Genomic DNA, 21275 nt, shown 5'->3' on the forward strand with positions numbered 1-21275 from the left:
CCGTATAAATTCATGGTTGGGACGTGGCATGCGAATGAAGCCTCATTGAAGAGATTACAAATTCCTTTGAATTTATTCCATGCGGATTTAGATATCATGCTGTACTTGTGAATAATTAACATTTCAATCACAAAAATCACGAGGACAATGACACTCTGAGTCACTAGCTTTTAATATTAGCTAGCGGACTGTAACCATGTCTACTAGATTGATTTAAACAAAAAAAGGCATTCTATTTATACTACTTGACTTTTTGTGCTGTGAGACTCTTTTAATAAAAAAAAAAAAGGCAAAAACGGAGTGACCAATAATTACAAACAGCTTGTCTTGGCCATCTTGAGAGTGACAACGACCCTGTTGGGCCAATGACGTCACACATGCGCTTGGCCAAACTAACCGGACCTCCAGTGGGTGGACCCAATTTAGGAAATTATCGAGTTCTCTGAATCTGCTTCTTCTGCCTCGTGGTCGTGAAAATATTTTTTTCGTGTTCCTTCCCCTTTAAGCGGGCAAACTAGGAGATTCTTGATAAAAACTTGATCTTAAAAAAAAAAATCACATCTTTTTTTCTGGAAATATAGACTGCAAAAAAAGCACGATTCATTTATTTTTTTTTTTTATCATTTTGACAAAATAATTATTTTATCACATTTGAAGAGGTACAATGGAATTGAATTTTTTTTTAAAAATTGGTTCATTATTCCGATGACAGAAACATTAAATTGCTCTCAACTAATCCCAAAAAAAGAACAGCAGGTGTGTTGCATGGCAACTGACAGACACGTGATTGTGGGCGGGGCTCAGGAAGAACCAGGTGTCGTTCATCAAGCAAGGAAGCCTCACAATTGTTGACACCATGAAGGGATTCCCATCACGCATCAGAGAAATGTAAGAATATCCGCATTCATTAAAAGTACAATATGAAAAAAGGGATTGTTAGGCCTTACACGTCATTAAATGAAGCTAAAGCTAAAGGAGGTGTGAGGAATGTTGCATGTTTTGCTCATTACTGGTCAGCTCTTTGCTAGTATATAACATAGACCTTCACTAATATCTGCATTTGAGCTGCCAATCGCTTTGCCTCTGTTGACCTGCCGTTAACGCTCAGTGAAGATGTTTAATGAAGGGCCGCTTGATGCTCATGTAGAAGAAATTAAGACTGCAAAAGCATCACAGCCATCACTCACATTTTATTTCACTTGATGTTACTTCTGTTAAAAGAGCATTTGTGAGGTTTCCCATAGTTTTGTAAACATTGATCTTGCTGCTGGCAAGTAATAACTGTCGTGCTGTTTTGATTGGCATTTTGGGAAGGAAAAATTGACTCTGAATTACAGCACTAATTGTGGCCCAAAAAAAGAAAAGCCGCATTTCTTGGGGCGTTGATGTTTTGGACTGTGGAGTACAAGTGGTTTATGATAGGGAGGTCTTTAAAATGCATTAATTACACTAAATTATGAGAACGCACTCCATAAACTATGCATCTTGGAATACAAATGCAGCCGATTGTTGTTTCGTGAGATTATTGCCCAACGCATGAAAAAAGGAATTTGTCATGTTCCCGCTAATACTTGATTGAAGAAATATTACTGTACATGTTCTCATTTGTCATCGCATTGGTTGGAAGGCCTTTAATTGTAAAAAAAAAAAATTAATAAATAAATAAATTGATTAATAAATAAATAGATACAAAAATAAATAGATCAACAAATGAATAGATAAACAAACAAACAAATAAATAAATACATAAATAAATGCTAAAAAAATGTTGCTGAATGTTTTTGTTTATTAAGAAAATATGTCCAAGCAATAACTATTTAAAAATATTTAAAAATCAAATTTCTGTTGTATGACTAATTAAAGTTTGAATCTATTTTTTGATCACTTTCTGCCTTGCCGTAACAAATCTATTTGATAAGCTTTGCCAATAGTATATTATTGATTTAAAAAAAAAAAAAAAAAAAGAAATGGTAAACTTTACTGATTACATCCATCTCTGTTGTCATGCAGATACATGGCTGTATTATTTACGAAGAAAATTATAGCCAAGCACGACTGTATATCAGATGGCAAATTTGTCATTACCAGAACTTCTTGCAAAGTATCGTTTCAAGAGGACCTTGGGCCGCGTGCGGGTTAGTGGGTGTGCGACACCTCCTCATGTGTGCTTGTTCAAGGCCCGGCTGGGATTTATGTTGAAGTAGCTGCGTGGTGTGGGACTTAAAGTGGCTGCTGAGGTTTTGTGCATATATACAGTACCTGTGTGTGTGATTAGGTGCTTTGCTTGTCGCAAATCAGCCTCTATTCCAATAAATCTCAGCCACAAGAGTTTTTCGAAGTTAAAGGAAACTTGTAGAAACAGCTGATTAATCGAGCAACAACATTTTGATGAATGCAAGTGGACTATAAATGTGTGCTCAAGTTTTACAAGATGGTCTAATGCAGGCACTGAATGAAGACAGATGCACGTAAAAAAGGATGGCCATTTATTGGAAATGGGCCTTCGCTTAGAATTGAGTTGGCCGGCGATTCCTTGGTGTGCGGCCAAAGCGCCAAATGCTCAAATTGTTACTTCTTGGCTTTGGCGCCATCGGGAGCTGCCTCCTTCCTGATGGCTGCTCACTCAAAACAGACCAAAAAAAGGGAGAGTTTAGTACTTTACCTTTTGTACCTTTTTTTTTTTTGACTTCCAAGGACACACTCGAGATACGAGCACTCCATGGGACAGTGACTCAATTAATTTTATAACAAGCAGCAGTGTGGCCAATGCGGTTAGCGAACAATCCTTGGGGGGAGAGGATTCAACTTGTTTAATGCCAATTCCAGTTGAAGTTTTCTGTCAAAAGAAAATGTGTATTTAAAACAACCACATAGCTTAGCTTTAAAGCCGGCTAGCTTATCACGCTAAATGCTAATCATTAAAGGAGTATACATTATTTTCCCCCCAATTTAAAACATCCATCCATCCATTATCTTAGCCGCTTCTTCTCACGAGGGTCGCGGGGGGTGATGGAGCCTATCCCAGCTATCTTCAGGCAGTATGCGGGGTACGCCGTCATCTGGTTGCCAGCCAATCGGAGGGCACACAAAGACGAACCACCATCCGCGCACACTCCCACTTGGGGGCAATCCAGAGTGTCCTACTAACCTACCATGCAAGTTTTTGGAATGTGGGAAGAAACCGGAGTGCCCGCAGAAAACCCACTCCGGCACAGGGAGAACAGGCAAACTTCCACACAGGAAGGCCAGAGCCATAATCCAACCCACGACCTCTGCACTGTGAGGCCATCATGCCGCCTCCCAATTGAAAACAGTTCCATGCTTTTGTCGAAATAACCCGTCAATGGAGAATTACGGCACATTCAGTTTCTTGTCAACCCGTTTTGAAGGCCCGTGCTTATCTCATGCAGGCGAGCAGTGCTACACTGCTTGGCCAACAGTGAGTCTGGCTTTCATTACTATGACGACCGGTGGCAGAGCCCTGTCATTATGACTTGAGTGCCTTCTTGAGGCAACAGAGCTCAGCGCATGGCGAGACGAAAAAAAAACCATGTACTACCCTTAACGCCGGTTGAATTATTTTTACTTGTGAAGGCAGCACATGCAAGACACTGTATGTGGCTCAGAATCACCAAACACGACGTATATGCTGCTTATTACTCAACATCCTTCACTCGGCGCGTTCCACAACAAACACACCTTTACCAAAGATCTGTACATAAAACATATTACGTTGATAAATAACCATGGTCAGGGTACACGGCCAACCATTTTGATGAGAGAGGCGAACAAGATTGAAATCTCCATTGACCAGTATGAGGACGCCGGGACTCGTTTGCTACAAGCTAATCTTGAAAGTAAACAAGTGACTTTAGTTTTCTGACCGCCATAAATGTCAAAAAATGTTGCCTATTAATGCGCGAAAACAACTATCAATTCCACACAATCATTTGATTTGTATACCCTTTGTTAAAACGCCTTCCCCACCCCATCATTTCACTGTGTGGATTAGCTAGCCATTTCAAATCCACGTTGATGAAATGATTGTAGCCCGGAAAGTACAAATATACAGCAAAGCTTTCTGCGTTCATTTAGCTTCATTGTTACGCGAAGATACGCCGCATACCTCATTTCTCGTCATTACCAGGCTAAATGTGAGCTTATTCAGACTTGCTATTCAGGAATGCTAATGTAGCGCCCGTTTAAAGTGTTGTGCTGAATAGTCTTATGATTGACAGCAGGAAGCCAGGCAGCGTGTATTATTTCAACATCTCTGGAATTGTGTTACTTGTGTTCGTGAGGGGGTGTGTGTGTGTGTGTGTGTGTAAACTGTACACAAAAGGGTGACAAAACACAGCTTGAGGCATTGACGTTAAGCCGGAGCAGAGACTACCCGCGGTGTCGCGCCTGCACTCACTGCTCCCAATTAAAACTCAAACTATTTATTTGGAAACGACAGTGCGTTGAAACGAGTACCGTCCCGGCCCAAAAGAGCCCCGCGAGCTTCCAAGCGATGACAATCGGACAAACTTAGCAACTGATTACATCTATTGGACAACTTTACGAGGCGTGAAACAAACTTGGCCTGATGAGATTACGTTTCGACGCTTTTAATTTTTGTGTCTGCAAACTTTGAATTGGATTTTCGAGATCCATCGTTTGATAGGCGTTTTGCATCCCTTGGGTCAAAACATTGTCGGATTAATATGTATTTTTCAAATTTTTCCCAATCCCATTATTTTTGGGGTGGATTTCAGATAGTGGTCTATAGATTTGATATTTTATTAAGATGGTAAGGTTTGTGAAGCACATGCTGGTGTACTACTTCAAAAGAATCCTCTACTCCGGATCCTTGGTTTGGAATGGTACTGACATGCCTGATTTGTCGTTACAAATGTCCAAGGAGTCAAGTTTGTGAGCGGTGTAAGAATATTGTTCGATTTTGACAACGTTCTCATCAAGGGCTGATGAGGAGAAGCTAAACTATTGTGACACGTAATTGCAAAACAGAATTTAAGTACACTTTTCACAGAAGTCTGGCTTGAACCTCGTTAATAATGATGATGATGATCACCGTCAGCAAAATAGCAGGCAAATGAACGCTGAATGTCAGCCATTTTCAAACGAGAACCTCTTGTCAGCCACTTTAGAGCATTCTGTCTAATCAGAGAATATTGTTTATTATTATGGAAGGACATAAACTAACAAATGAAAGATTACTCTTCTTTCGTCCCCCCCAAAAAAATTACCTTATTACATTTTTTTTATATGGAACCATAAAATGTGGTTCGGTTTCACCTAATTCACCTATTTGCGTAGAAAAAAATGCAGAAATGCTTTGATACTAATCATTTTTTGCTTTAGTGATGCCCCAAAAATGTGATTTTTGATGTCAAAATAATATACTTGGAATGACTCACCAGTGTAACAATTCCACTTGACAGACGATTTGCCACTAAATTTATTATTATTATTATTAGTTGTAGTATTTAGTAGTGTGTGTGTGCGTGGATGCGTGCCATGTATGCATGCGTGTGTATGTACGTCATCACTTCTACTTCTAAACTGAAACAATCTCCATCTTTTCTGTATTTTGTTACTCTTTGCAATATGTTTTAGGAGCATAACATTGTGAGTTAATTGGAGAGCTGCCATTTTCAGGCATTATTATTATTATTATCACCATTATTATTATTAATAATAATAATAATAATAATAATAATAATAATATTTTATTTTTTCAAATAATCTAACAATTTTTCTGACCATTTCGATAAAAAAACAAAAAAAAAAAAACTAAAAAAAAAACTTGACGCCAATTGGTGTTGACTGCGCTCCTCATTTAGATTATCATTGACGCCATTTTACGTCAATGGTGCTCAAAGAGTTAAACAGAGTCTCGACAGAAAATAATCCACAAAATGAATCTGGAAGCGTGAAAAAGTATTGCCCGACACTTGACTTGAGCTGATACAAAACGTGTTAAGGCGTGTTGGGCCTTGGCGCGGGTTTAATTATTGAATTCCATTTGGGTTCCACTTTACTTTTAATTGTACAAAGGATGGTTTCAACTTGAAAGCTGCCGCCAAGACAATTTCTCCATCCATCCATGATTGCTTGCACAATATTTGACGGCAAAGATTTGGTTTGCAGTCACTTGGCAGCTCCTCTCTCACACTCAGTCCCAGTAATTAGAGAGAGGAGGAGGAGGAGGAGGAGGTCAAGGGATGAACTGTTTAACCTTCACATCTCCTTGTTGTCGAAGTGAATCTCCGGCACAACTCGTGCTTTGTGATGCAAGTTCCCTTGTGCTTCATCTGCGCTCTTTTCCGAGAATTTGTTTTTATTTTTGCATGCGAGCACGTTCTAACAATGATATCGTCCGGATCGCGATGTCGGATTTGTCTACTCCTAAGCCTCATCCCCCTCGTGCTTATCAAGAGGACTTGTGTTTAATGAGTTGTAAGGCGTTATCTCCATATTAATGCCAAAGCTAATTTTGTATGCCAGCTGGGGGATGCTTGGCTCACTGCCCCTCGACGTGCACGCCGGGGGAATCCCAAATCCCTGCCGTAAAAAGCACGGCGCCGTCATGAATGGTCCTCTTATCTCTATTCCAACCAATGACAGAGTCGCTTTGGTTTGGGCTGAATGAAGCACGGAGATGTCGGTGGAGATTGTATGATTGGCTGCTCGGCACTGACTGGAAGTGTCAAAATGGTCACATAGTCCGATATACAAACGACAATTGTGGTGTGCTGCTTCTTCTCTTCTTCTTTTTCTCCTTCTCTTTTAACACTCTACCGCCCCCTAGCTGAGAAAGTAAGATAGCGAGAGAGAACATTACATGACATAACAAGATTTAATTCTGTTCCATGTGCAAAGATTTGAATTCTATGCGCGCGTAGTACTTAAAGGGATGGACAAAAACCCACTTAAGACTTTTCTTAGTCTGTCCTTCAAAAAAAAAAAAAAGAAATTATCAGCGTAATCTTGTCAAGCAAAACCCAAATATGATTCTGAGCATTCGAGGCGTCAAAATTAAGCGACTAATTTAATAGTAATTGGTTAGATGGTTTTTTTTTTTTTTTAAGCTTGCAGTTGTCCAAATTTGATGAAAGCCTCACAGCAGTAATAATGTTTTGATTTCTTTAGTCCTTCACAGACTGATTATCCTTCATGTCTAATCAAAATAAGACGTTTGCAAACATTTGCTTTTAACTTTGTACAACAATGACTAAACCAGTTAGTGGATCAGTTTTCCAAAGGCTGCCAAGTACAACAAAAATCCCTCTCGCGTGTTAAATGCTTAATTGTTTTGAAATCACAAATCAATACCAGATAGTCGACACTAACTGGTCAATAAAGAGTCATCAGTTTTGTAACACATTTTAATGCTAAATTAAATATCTGATTATTTGATGAATCGATTTCTCGACCTCGGCAACAAAACACATTAGCACTTACATGTTCCAATACTTTTGAACAATCCGTTCCACCCGATTGACAGAATTCATAGTGACAAATGAATCAATTGATTACCATGCCTACCCCTGTCATATATGTTTAAGACACTTCACTGCTGCAAGACTCTAATTTTTCATCTTCTAATGGATGTCTATAAAATGCTACTAAATTCTTGCAAGCATAATTCTTTAACTTTACTCTGACCTACATGAATCCATCAGACTCTGATCATGAAATGTATATTTCTTTTCAACGAAGAGTCTTTCATCCAAAGTCATTGAGGGGAAAACCAAAACCAAAAAAAAAATATTATGAATGGCTAAATGCTAAATACATGATAAGACCTGGACTAAAATACACCGACCCTGTAACAAGATGACTTGCAATAAGTGCTCAGCTCCGCACTGACTGAATGGCAGCAGTTGAGCCGGCGTCATAAAGGTTACATGACGGATAGGGCGGGCGGTCGGTCATTAACATGCCTTCTGCGTGCATGTCCTCAAATTACCGTGCGGTCGAAGCTCAATGCTGTCTGATTAAAGTTGATTTCAGTACTGATTGGCGGTGAAGCCTCCAATTTGAACAACACTTATTAAACATTGTTTTCGCCACAATGTAAATGGTGGCCTTTTGCTAAGAAGTCTGTAACATGCCTTCAAACCGCCAAGATTTTAATCAGAGATGGCTTTATATGTCATGGATTTTTGATACCGAATTGATTTGCTTTTTTTCAAGCAGATCAAGCAGATTTTTTTTTTTTAGAAAGTAATAATTCTAATAATAATAATAATTGCAATTGTATGAATTGTAAATTATAATTATAATAATGTGAAAATCTAAAGTCCTCTCGATTGGCCGTTATTTTAGGCCTAAGCAACTGTGATGTCATTTTCAGTGGACGGAAGTGACAAAATGGCCGTCCCCGGAGCTGTACGAAAACGGACGCATTTTTCTGCTCATTCCACAAACGTAATATTAACCGCAATGCCGTGCTTAGACACTAGTCTAGGGGGGGTGTCACTTAAATACACAGTGAGCCGAAAAGCAAAACTTGAACAAAGCCGCGGGCCAGCATTGAATTTTTCTAAAAACGATATAAATTTTAAAATTGCTATTAGCATTTTGAATGTTACTATTATCATCTAGAATGTAAAATGGTCTAGTAGTCATTTGGCATAGCCAAATTAGGCCCGCGGGCCACAGATTGATGCCTGTGGACTAGTGGGACTGCAGAAAATATATTCTTGTCCAGAACATTTTTGGGTTGACTTCCCCTTTAAGCCAATTGTACTGTGCTCTCGACACATTGTACCTCTTTCATTCAAGGAACGGGATTAAAACTGCAAACATCAATAGCATCTACTTTCCTGTAAAAGGTTTAACCTGATGAAGTAGCAAAACAATGACTAACTGTATGCAGCTATATTGGACATTTTGAACCGCTTCACGTGATCGCTGTGACGTCACACAAAACTGTTAATTTTGGACTCGTTTACCGGTCTATTATGTTTAAAAAGAAAATACTGGATGGTGTCGTTAATTGTTCCCATGGTTTAAATATCACTTCTGCCGTCAGGTTTCGTCTTCTTTGTGCAAAGGACAAAAAAGAGAGACATTAACAGCGCAATGCAATCAGCCTGCGAGTCTCCAATGCGACTTTTATCACAACTCCACGTCCGTAAAGCAAAACCGATTATCATCAAAAATGATGTGCGCAACAATTTGTATACCCACAATTAAAAATCAGTCAATTATACATCCCCTTTACGTGAACACCATTTTTTCACCCTATTCGACTTTACTGGTTCAGTTTAACGCTAGTTTTGATCGGTCGCAGATGAAGAAATGAATGTTCCATCCCCCGCCCCTCCCAAATGCGCTGCAGCATCTCTAATGAAATCTGCTTTGCGCTAACACGCACACGCTGCAGAGATGTGACAGTGTCTCTTTGATTGGTCTGATAGCGTCTGACGTGCGCATTATGTCCGTATTGCTCGTTCATATCGCTCGGGAGAAAATATGATTTGGACCATGGCGCTCCTCAGAAATGAAGAGACGGGCATTGGAGTTACTCGATGCATGTCAATCAGCCGCCATGCTATGTAGCTTCTTTTATTTAAAAAAAAAAAAATAATAATTTGCCCGAATGATTACATTAGAGTGAAACATGGATCCCGCAGTGCAATTATCCAGGTGAACTTCATTGATAAACAAACTAATAGGCTGGCATTTTTCTCCCCTCTAATGTGTGTGTGCAAGAAGAGAATGAATTTCAAAGGTCACCCCCTGGCGCCGGCATAATGAATATGTCACTTCTCTGTGAGTTTGTCGAGGCTGCGGCCAGAATATACAAGTGTCAGGACAAATATTCATCTTGAATACTCTAGCATGAAATTATATTCTCACCCCATTAGTTTTGCGGGGGTATTTTTCGTTTTTTTTTGGGGGGGGGGGGTGATGCTGCTAAACGCAAATTGTACAACTCGGAGGATGAAGATCAGCCTCTTTCTCCGCCTGCCTTCCAGAGTGGAAATTAATAATAGCGCTATGCGGCATTAATTCATAATCAGCAGTACGGCACCAGCAAGGCTTTTTTCCCTGGTATAAATAATTGTGCCAAAGGTAAGGACACAGTAAATCGCAGGCAGACTGTGGCAAAATGCCAAATGGAATTCTTCAACACACATTGATGCGAGCGTGTCTTTCTGTCATTCATCATGCTTTTTGTCATTACACTTGCAGGATTGGATGTTGATGCTGTGAAGACAGGAATGAGTGTGATGCATTAATTTAAAATCTGACGACTCTTTTTTTACATTTAAAAGAAAGAAGCCTTGTGCTCAGATTGGGTGATGGGAGTGCCTGACGGTGTTAAATGGAATTTCGTATGTTGAATTTTAATTGCGTCTAATGTAGTCTGACTCACATCTGGATCAACCTCGATTTGATAGGATAGCTTCTAACATTGTATATACAAAGCACATTTTTTGAATCATATCGGACTGCATTTTGTAATGTCATAAAATATCTGAAGGTTTTAAATTGGGATCAAATGATGATCAAATCTGATGACGTAGTTTCTCACAGAATCAAATCAGATTAAAAGTGACATACTATGGTTAGTATGAGAATATATTTTAATTTGAATTCCTCCAAAATGCATAATCTGGATCATACTCTGTACAGTCTCTGATCGTGCATACACATTCGACTAAATCTCAGCGTTGTTAAATGTAATTTAGGTCAATTTGTAATTGCAGTCAAATGCATCATCTAGATCAGTTCCAGATAAAATTTGGTTTGATATTAAAGCTTTTGACCCTGTTTTAGTTAATTTCATCCAATTAAATCCAATTTGTGAAATATCTTATGTGTGTGTAAATGTGTGTATATGTACGTATATATGTATGTATATATATATATATATATATATATATATATATATATATATATATGTATGTATGTATGTTCATAGGATTTACATTGCTTTCAGACACACAATCGGGATCCAAACTGGATCATCCTGGATGTTACAGCTTGTGACCTTACTCACACATGACGCATGATCTCAAATTAGATCTGATGACTATTTTAGAATTTGAACGTTTAAATACATTTTCCATACTCAATTTCATTTCATGTTGAATCTGGAATAGATCCAGAGCAAAATGTCGCAGTTGAGCCCCATGTAGGTGCCTGAGATGACTGCGATTAACGAATGCAAAGGTGTGACAAAGCTCACTCTATATACTGTAAAATGTGTCTTGCACCATATGGGCTTTCCCACCCCATTCCAAATGACCGTGACATTTTCCCAAAATAGAGCACATTGACAGAGGAGGAGGTGACGAGTTGTGCTTCACAGCTGGCCGCCGGGGGCATCTCGGGAGAAGCGGGAAGGCTCACGACTTTCAACATGAAATGGAGATGAGGCCATTCGTCCTTGTCTCGGAAATTCCTTTTTTTTTCCGAGGGGATATGAAATTGTGGCAATCTGAGGGCCTCTCGGTGGAAAACTTTGGATTGGGTTCCATGCTGACCGTGGACTGCAAATGGTAGCATGAGGGAAATCCATACTGAATGATGTTCGCGTTCTCTGGCGTCATTCCTCTTGCGTCCATTTATTCCAGACATACAGCTGTACTTTATATTGTAGGGCTGAATGATGGCAAAAAATAATTTGACGGTGATTTTTGCCTCAATATTGCGATTGTGATTTAATGTGAGATTTTTTGGGGGGAGGATCGTCTTCCATATCTCTTATATGTGTATTTTCTTTAAACCAACATTAGCAATAAATCTGTATTACAAAAAAATAGTACATGTAAATGTTTTCATTGTAGGTTAAGGTTAATAAATGTGAATTTCTCTCTCTCTCTTTCTGTCTCTCTGGCTCTCTCTCTCTCTCTCACACAAACACACTGTCTCTTTCTCTCCCACACTGTCTCTCTCTTTCTTTCACACACACTGTCTCTCTCGCTTTCTCTCACACACACTGTCTCTCTCTCTCTCTCTTTCTCTCACCACACTGTCTCTCTCTCTCTCTCTCTTTCTCTCACCACACTGTCTCTCTCTCTCTCTCTCTTTCTCTCACCACACTGTCTCTCTCTCTCTTTCTCTCACCACACTGTCTCTCTCTCTCTCTCTCTTTCTCTCACCACACTGTCTCTCACTCTCTCGCTCTCTCTCTTTCTTTCACACACACTGTCTCTCTCTCTTTCTTTCACACACACTGTCTCTCTCTCTCTCTCTTTCTCTCACCACACTGTCTCTCTCTCTCACTCTCCCTCTCTCTCTCTCACACACATATAGTGTCTCTCTCTCTTTCTCTCACACACATACACTGTCTCTCTCTCTTTCTCTCACACACACTGTCTCTCTCTCTTTCTCTCACACACACTGTCTCTCTCTCTTTCTCTCACACACACTGTCTCTCTCTCTCTTTCTCTCACACACACTGTCTCTCTCTCTTTCTCTCACACACACTGTCTCGCTCTCTTTCTCTCACACACACTGTCTCGCTCTCTTTCTCTCACACACACTGTCTCGCTCTCTTTCTCTCACACACACTGTCTCTCTCGCTCTCTCACACACACTGTCTCTCTCTCTCTTTCTCTCACCACACTGTCTCTCTCTCTCTCTCTCTCTCTCTTTCTCTCACCACACTCTCTCTCTCTCTCTAGCTGTCTTTCTAGCTGTCTTTCTCTTTCTAGTTGTCTCTCTCTCTAAATGTCTCTCTCTCTCGCTCTCGCTCTCTCTCTTTGTCTCTCTCTCTCTCTCACACACACACACTGTCTCGCTCTTTCTCTCACACACAGTCTCTCTCTCTTTCTCTCACACACACACTGTCTCTCTCCCTCTCTCTCTCTCTCTTTCTCTCTCTCTCTCGCTCTCTCAGCACCTAGATATTTATATCTGTCTCCAACAGATCAGCTAAATGTTATTGAAAATTTTCATTTGCAACATTGCGATGTCGATTTGCATTCAATGTATCGGAATAAAAACAAAACATAAAACTGCTTTCTTTGCCCATCTTTAATAACAGCCAACGAAGGCAAAAAGTTATCTCAGACCCGTGAAGTTGCTACTGTATAAACGAGGCTCTTGCAAAAGGCCCGGAAATAAGAATGCATGATTCATTGAAGTGATGATTAATTTTCCAGAAGGTTCGAGCAGGCGGACGGCCTCATCCCTGACTACAAGATTTATTTTTATAATTCATTTTATTCATGTTTTTACTTTGATCAGCTTGTCTGTCAGCGGGGGGAATACGTTTCGGATTTCATGTGAGTGATCCCTGAAATCGGGTGGGTAGCAATTAGTATTATCTTTTATTCTCCCCGTTCATTCACATGAATGTTTAAACACCTGACACTAATGCAGACATTTTTACATTAGCCTGTTTGTATTTATTTAATCCATTCCTCTGTAAGAATCCGGCATGAGTCACTTGGTGCCTGAGGGCTCATCGTCGCACCAATAAATACCCCGCCAGGAGCTTTGGCAATGAGCTGACTCTCTGTGGGATTTTGCAATAGTTTTAGCATCTTACTAATGAACGAGCGCATATGACACACTTTCTAGTATAAATTTCCCGCTGTTTCATTTCCTGCCATTTTCTGAGCAGGACACAGTATCAGGTAATATAATAATCGTGGCTGGAATGATCGAAAAAAAAAAAAGAGATCAATTTGTTTTAATGGGAGAGCGTCTCCCATCGTGTCATACTGCGCAGAATCATTTGGCTTTTCACATTTTCTCGATGCAGCTTTTTTTTTTTAAGAAATTTTAAGAAACAGCTGTAAAATGACACACCCGTAAAAACTGCTGTGTTAAAAATAACCCAATAGATAGAAAGGTGCACTTTGTCAAGGTAATGACTGCTCACACACTCGTGAGGCGTGTTCCAAGGCTGTCGTTTTAGTTCAATCTAGTTGTATCTCATTTTTTATTTTACACTTGTTTGAATTTGTTTACACGTAGCTTTACACTTATGACAGTTAAGGGTTGTAAAATATATTATGACACCCAGAATGCATTATTTATTTTTTCCAAATATGAACAACATGGAAGTCAACCACAGAAGAGGATGCATTAGGCTTTGTTTAATTTTTGTGTTTTTTTTTTATTTTTTTATTTCTCTTTACACTAAATTTAGTATCAATACCAAAAACACTGCTGTGTTATAGCCATTTCCAGTCGGCCCGACATTTTGCGGTAATTTGGAATGGCCCGCTAATATAGAAAATCCGTGTACAAATGCAATGCAAATCCCAAATATTCTTCAAAAAACACCGATAAACATTCACAATACATTTTCTACCCCCAAAAAATATGGTGGACAAATCCTGATTTAAAAATAAATAAATAAATAAATAAATACATTAAATCTAAATATTAAATTAATGCAATATTGTGCAAAAAATTGGAAAAGCCGAACAGTGAGTATCCAAGGGTCGACTACACAACTTTGAGAAAATTAAAAAGCCATCAGACTTTCAATTTCGTCCAGTTTGAACAGGAAAATAAAAATTCGCTCCAAATTGAATCATCATCTCTCAGGCATAATGAGAGAATGTTTAAAGTGACAAAAGGAAAGCTGAAAGAACAGCAACATAAAATTGGCAAAAATCAAACAATTGAAATGCAGTGTGGAAATAATCGAGCTCAGCTGTGAAAAAGGAAAGCGGCAAATGATGCTTAAAAATGAGGCACCTGTTGTTGTTTTTGGGAGAAACATTTCATGATAAAATGTGTATTCCTATTCAAATAGTTTCAGCATGAAGTTGGCGATTCAGCCCCCCTACGGACTTTGACGCTCTCCTCCACTGCCCATTGACGGTTGTGCTGATGGTCTTGTGAGGTGTGTGTCATGTTCACTCACTAACCAAGTGTGTGTTATGTCACACAACACTAACAGACTGGTGCCCGCCTTCCTCCTGCCGGTAATACAGTGCAAGCTCGCTCTCGTGTCCTGTTTGGCAAGCGGCCTCTTATGTATCGATCGGTTTCTTGCTCTTCTTTTTGCTCTGGTGGATGTGCGCACACTGAATTTGAACCACTCTTAATCAGGGACGAATTGAGGTGAGGTCAGTGTTCTTGTTTGAGTCGACGTGCTGCCGAAATTAGGCAATTTCACCAAATTGGTCTAAAAATTATTAATATTATATATATTATTAGGCCAGGTGGCTCAGGCAAGGGCCCAAGTACATCACCGGGCCCTGTTCGCGTCAACCGTACGTGAACCGAATCAGAATCAGAAATCAGAAATCCCTTTATTGTCATTGTACTCAAGTGTGCAACGAGATTAGAGAGCTCCCCTCTCCAGTGCAATACAACAATAATTCAGATCAATATATAAATTAGATAAATAAGAGAGTGCAATGGAAAATAATACTGAATAGGGTATATAAAAACACATCACGATGCTGTTCTGCAAGGTAAGGGTGGTCTCGTGTGTGTGTGAGAGTTCAGAATAGAGATGGCTCTCGGGAAGAAACTGTTTCTCAGTCTATTGGTCCTCGATTTGATGCATCTGTAGCGTCTGCCAGAGGGCATCAGGTCGAACAGGTGTGAGTTCGGGTGGGTATTGTCTTTGACGATGTTGAGAGCCCTGCTGAGGCACCGGGCGGTGTAGATGTCCGACAGTGAGGGGAGAGGGCAGCCAATAATCCTTTGCGCTGTTTTGACCGTCCTCTGGAGCCTCACTCTGTCCGCCTCAGTGCAGCCGCCGTACCAGGTGGAGACACAGTACGTCAGCAGGCTCTCGATGGACGAGTGGTAGAAGGCCAGCAGCAGCTTCCTGTCCAGGTTGAATTTCCTGAGGACTCTCAGGAAGTGCAGACGCTGGTGGACCTTCTTTACCACTGCTGCGGTGTTGTGAGTCCAAGAAAGGTCATCGGAGAGCTGTACTCCCGTCGTTTAATTTCACCATTATTTATACAACGCTACTCTGAGAAAATATGGTCACGCAAACAGCAGTCCTGTTACATCTTTTATGACTCGGCCGATGATTTACAATGCTAGCATGTGATTAAAATCATCAATTCTATTAAACGTCTCAGATGGTGACAGTTTGGTTGAATAAACTTCACACGATTTCTTAAAGGGAAAAATGACACCCCTGAATGAAATTGTAATTGTACCGGTTAAAACAAGCAACATTTGAGTCACAGTAGCGTAATGCCGGCTTCTAAATTCAGTAGCGGGTTCTCCCGAGTGGAAGCAAATGACTTCGAGCACAAGAAAAAAAAAAAAAAAAAAAAAAATCTCAATTGCGCCTTATTGATCCACTGGGGGAAGTTTAGCTGGTGCAGCAGCGTTTACAGGAAGCATGTGCGGTAGGGAGAAAAGGCATTCCAGAAAAAAAGAGCGAGAGAAAGTGCAAGCAAGAGAAAGGTCATGATCATCCATAGATATTAAAAATAACTGCACAAGATTAAACATTATACTGTAATAGAGAATCAATGTGAGAGGAAATGAAGGGAGCTTGTGTCTCTTCCTGTTTCATAAGTCTGACCCACTTTTCGGTCTCAGGCCTATTGCAACTTCAGACCGTACAAATCAGCTTCAACCCAAGATAATTTAGTCCGAAAATCAGACACAAGCTGAATTGCGCTATATATCCATATATCGGGTATCTCAATGAAGTCATTTCTTTCGCGCAATTTTGCTGAGGACACAAATCCGTGAATTGAGAAGAATTTTGTCAATTGTATGGAAATGGTTGGTGATGAATTAAGCCAAATTGAAGTCTTAAACTAGAATGGCCACTAAAGTGAGTGTGAGTCAGTTGTGCAAGCGCCCCCCCCCCCTCCTTTTTTTGATGGTGTAAAATTAATGGAAGAACATCGGTATTGTGGATTCATGAGTGTGAAAATTAAACCTTAAAACCATTCTTCGGTTAATTTTCTATCAAGTTGCTGATTCTTTTTTTTTTTCCCCCGCGGGAATGAAACTTCAATCCAAGGGCACCTTGTATTATATTACTATATTCAGGCACGGTGCCCGCATTTTTTTTCTTTCCCAGAGCTAAGGGGGGGCTTGACCGCTATATGTAGGGGTCTGAGAAAAAAAAAAAATCGAGTTTCATGACTTCACACTTGTTTTTCACAAAAAGTGGAACTACCATTGTGAAGTAAACATTTTTGACTGGCAAAGTCCTTTGTATTATTAACGGATTTGCAAAGTGTGTTTGAATGTATTGATAAAATGTAGCCTAAATGGCGAACTTTTTTTTTTTTTTGCTGTGTTAAAAGTTTTTAAAAATCTGTTTAAGTACCTTTATGTGCATTCACAGTACAAAATCGTTCTGTACATGCAGTGAACAACAAATTCCATGTCATCTTACAATAGGCCCTGGTTTGGATGGTTTACAAAACAATGGCTAAAAATGATCAGCGCCACACTCCAGTCTAGGAATCGTTGAATTCTACAAAATACACATTTCTCAACATTCTAGTTTATCTTCAAATGACAAGCAAATATGTTTTCCATGAGCCAAAAAAATGGAGAGGGGGTGTCGATGTTCTCCAAGCGCCCAAACAGCTGCGGGGAGTCACAGCCTGGTGAGTCAGAGTCATCAGTGCCTAAGGGTTCAGACGTTCACGTCATTCCCATTTAATATTTTCATTAAAATTAATTCACACGGGACTCCTTTCGAACAATGTTGGCTGCTTGATGCATGATGAAATGTTAGCTTTCTTGCCTTGAGGAGCTTAGCCGGGGTCAAGTTAACTTTCGGTATAATTAGATTAAGCCTGAATAAACCGTATCCTCTTCCGACTGACTCTTGAAATGTGATGCAACATGGGAATGAGGTGTTTACAGGGGAAGGCCTTCTGTCGTTCTTTGACTCTATCTCGGCTAGACGGTCAAATGTTACGTTCTGATCTGGGACCAGCAATGATATGTCAGGCGGTCTACATTTTCACAACCTCCCCCAAGATTCTATAGAAATACCCAAAAGTCTTGTCTGGCACCTAGGGGGACCCCAAGTATATCTTTTTTTTTTGGGAGGGGGGGGCAATGATGCTACGAAAATTCTTGTAATAAAATGTTCTATCTTCACTAATCTAGACACGGCATTCTGATTAATATTTGCGGAATATGAGATAAGCAGCAAAATCCACTCAACTTGTGTTGACTGAAAATGTCAATAACTGGGCTCAGGTAATCACGGCTCACTTCTTTTCTGAAGCTGAGCCCTGAGCAACAGTGATGTCATTTTCAACGGACAGAAGTGACGTTTCGCTTAAAAGTCCTGCATGGAACGTCGTCTTGTAAATTAATGGGGTTGACTTCCCCTTTAATAAATCATCCACGCGAACACGCAATTCTGCAATCGCTATTTAGTCAATCAGGCCCTAAGCACTATAGGTGACCTGCGGACCATCTTTTGTCTATTTTCACATCTCCCCTGTAAAACATTACCTCAAGGATGTATAATGGTGATAGTTTTAAGTTCACCTGGTATGAATAATTTCCCATGGGAGGGAAAAAGTCGTTTTGAAAATACAACTTAATGTCGACGAGCTTCTCGGATGGATTGTGTCGTGCCGTGTCACCTTTTATTAGTTTATCTGCTGAATTTCCCTCAGTGGACTACTTCCAAGTGAATTTATAGTAAAGAGTAGCATTTGCTTTCTTGTGTTCATAGCCATTATTCAAAGTTGCCGGTTTATCATTTAAATGATGCCGCTGCGCCATTATCTCCTTAAAATGTCTCTTGTTCCCTTCCCAACTGTAAATTTCGGCTCAAACCCGTTATCAGTTGTTTCCCACAAAGGCAGGAGGCTCTTTGTGGTGGATGTCAACATTTACATTATTTTTTTTTTAAGCTTAATTTCGGCATGAGTAGCCATTTCGCGCTAATTGCCGTTGATTTGTTAGCGATGTGGACGTCAACAAATACAACGATGAATATCCATTAACTGTTCACACATGATTAGAGCGATCCTTTGTGCAAAGTTGGTCGTGCGAGGTAGATAAATGCATATGCGTGCTGTTAGGAATTCTCTTTAATTTTTCCATGTCGGATGTAGTTAATTGAATAATCGCATTCATTATTCATTGCGTTCCAAAATACAGAAGGGCCATGAAAGGTCGTTGAATAGCGCCCTCACTTTGTTAAGCCGCCGCCGCATTTTAATGAGACCCAATGCAAGAGCCGCATCAACCGTTTTGCTTTTACTAAGTATACAAATGCATTTGAGAAATAAAGATAGTTTACTTGTATTTATTATTCATCCGTTTTCACATACAAAAGGTCCACTTTGTGTGATATAGGAAAATATCATGTTTTTTTTTTAAATTACCTTATTTAATTTTAATATTTATGTGACCTAAATATACTACAGAGGGACCAACAAAATAAAAAAAAGACTCTGTTCCTAGAACGAAAACAGCAAAAAAAAAAAAACCCCACAAAGTAATTAGTACAAAAAAAGTCATGTATCAACGTTTGGTGTCGATGTTGAGTCAGGTTTTTGCCTCATTCTTTGTATGACCTAAAAAAACAGCCAGCGGGAGGAATGTAGATGATGAACTCAGATGGCACATTTTCTTCTTTAGTTCATTTGAATTGCAGTATTACAATTGGGTTGAAAACCTTCAAAGAAATACATAAGTAGATTATTATCAAAACTAGTTCCGAAACACACTTTAAAATGACTAAAAAACAGGAATTATAGTCATCCTACCAAAGAAAATAACCCCACGGCAGAAGCATAAACTAAGCTAAGATAGGCTAAAGTTAGGCTGGCATGGCTACATAGCGTTTAGCACTTGACATTAGCATTAGCATTTCAAGCTAATTGCTAAGCGATGGAGCCATGTCATATTGGCTGATGATGACTGCACTTCCAGGCGACACGCAATAAACGGACCACAACTCACAGACGACTGTTTGACCTTCCTTCCTTCCGGCTAACGGCTGTGCTAATAACGAAATAAATACATTTCAGAATGAACCCCAAAGGCTTATGTATTAAATTCATTGACAAAGATGGGGGACATTTTTGGTGCAGTTTTAGATACGTTTCTTTCATTTTGTAAATGTAAAATGCATTTTTTTTCTTTAATAATTTTGTTAGTTTATTTTAACCAAAATATTTTATTTCATGTTATTTTATTAGCTTCTGTGAACTATAATAACCTTGTCACAGGTCAGATTTGATCATATGTACCAAATCCAGGTCCAGATAGTAAAAAACCTGCCACAGTTTGGATTTAGCTCCAGGTGCTTATTCTCAACGACGGGAACTAAATCCAAACTGCATGTGGCACAGTATTTATTTTCTTGACCTTTATTTGACACAGCTGATCTTGATACTAAAACTGACAGAGTTTGAGGGAGGAGACTCAAGATTGCTGTGTGGGGCCTCCTATCGCTTAAAAAAAAAAACAGTTACGGTGATAAGTCGGTTCGTGTGTATCCTTTTGGGGGTTACAATATGTAAAGTGTTCAATAAAGCTTTCACTTCCTGTCACGGTTGTCATTACCACACCCACCTTTTCAGGGCACTATGAAGATAGAAAAAAAAAGAGAATGATGTAGCGTTTGCCAGCAGCGTCTGTGGAGCTTGATAAGGATAGTTCGGGTGGTTTTAGTGAATCAAGACCCTCGACTATCTCCACAAGCCTCGATCCTTGATGGCAGCCGGGATAAGCTCCGGTTTGCAAATCATTCCTCCTACTTTTAGGGAAAAGGATGAAAGGAGAAAATCTGTTCTGATCCACCAAGCCCAGGTCAGCTCTCAATGGAAGCGCGGAGCTTCCTCCTTTTTGTATTCGGCTACTTTTGTTTCCTTTTTTTCCAAGTGCCGGTCGCGGGGGTGTGTTTTTCGGTCTGACAACACGGCCCGCGGCGTGTGTGAAGATGAGAAGCTGTAGCCGCGACGCTTATTCCATCTATCTTCATCTGTCGTCCGGCGCGCCGCTCCTGTTTGTGCCCCCTGAGGGTGACAAGTGTGTGTCGTCAAAAAATGTTTTACATGAGAGTCGACGAGACAGCAGTTGACGCGCGGACCATTTTGCCCATAACAAAACGTGTAACACATGAGCCGCATCACACATTATTACCTCGACAAAGACCAACGCCGTTTTGAAGCATCTGTCGGTGAGATGCGATGCAGTTCTACTCCTCTGCTCGGGTAGATTCTGAGATCAGTCAAGTGAATAAAGGTTCAGTAGCAGTACTTGAGTGTCTAAAATGGAGCACCGTAAAAATTCCCGGTGGGCTGCTGTTGGGTCACAAGGATGCAGTATCCCCAGATCCCGAAATACTCTGCCATTTTTGTTCATATGAT

At 39.9% G+C, this 21275-nt stretch overlaps 1 protein-coding gene across 2 annotated transcripts in view; it reads left to right on the forward strand.

The window, feature by feature from the left end:
- The first annotated feature begins 504 nt into the window (after nucleotides 1–504).
- The window catches only part of lrfn1 (leucine rich repeat and fibronectin type III domain containing 1), a 209768-nt gene continuing 188997 nt past the window's right edge, over nucleotides 505–21275 (forward strand). Inside the window, exons 1-3 of one of the 2 annotated variants that reach the window (XM_088300165.1) lie at nucleotides 505–659; nucleotides 749–888; nucleotides 2011–2135. The gene's annotated coding sequence lies outside the window, so the exon portion shown is untranslated. The remainder of the gene's footprint in view (nucleotides 660–748; nucleotides 889–2010; nucleotides 2136–21275) is intronic. The other variant, XM_088300170.1, reaches the window with a different exon arrangement.

Source organism: Idiotropiscis lumnitzeri, chromosome 7 (assembly GCF_059441095.1).
Source record: "Idiotropiscis lumnitzeri isolate Australia: NSW breed Sydney's pygmy pipehorse chromosome 7, RoL_Ilum_1.0, whole genome shotgun sequence".
Taxonomy (NCBI): domain Eukaryota; kingdom Metazoa; phylum Chordata; class Actinopteri; order Syngnathiformes; family Syngnathidae; genus Idiotropiscis; species Idiotropiscis lumnitzeri.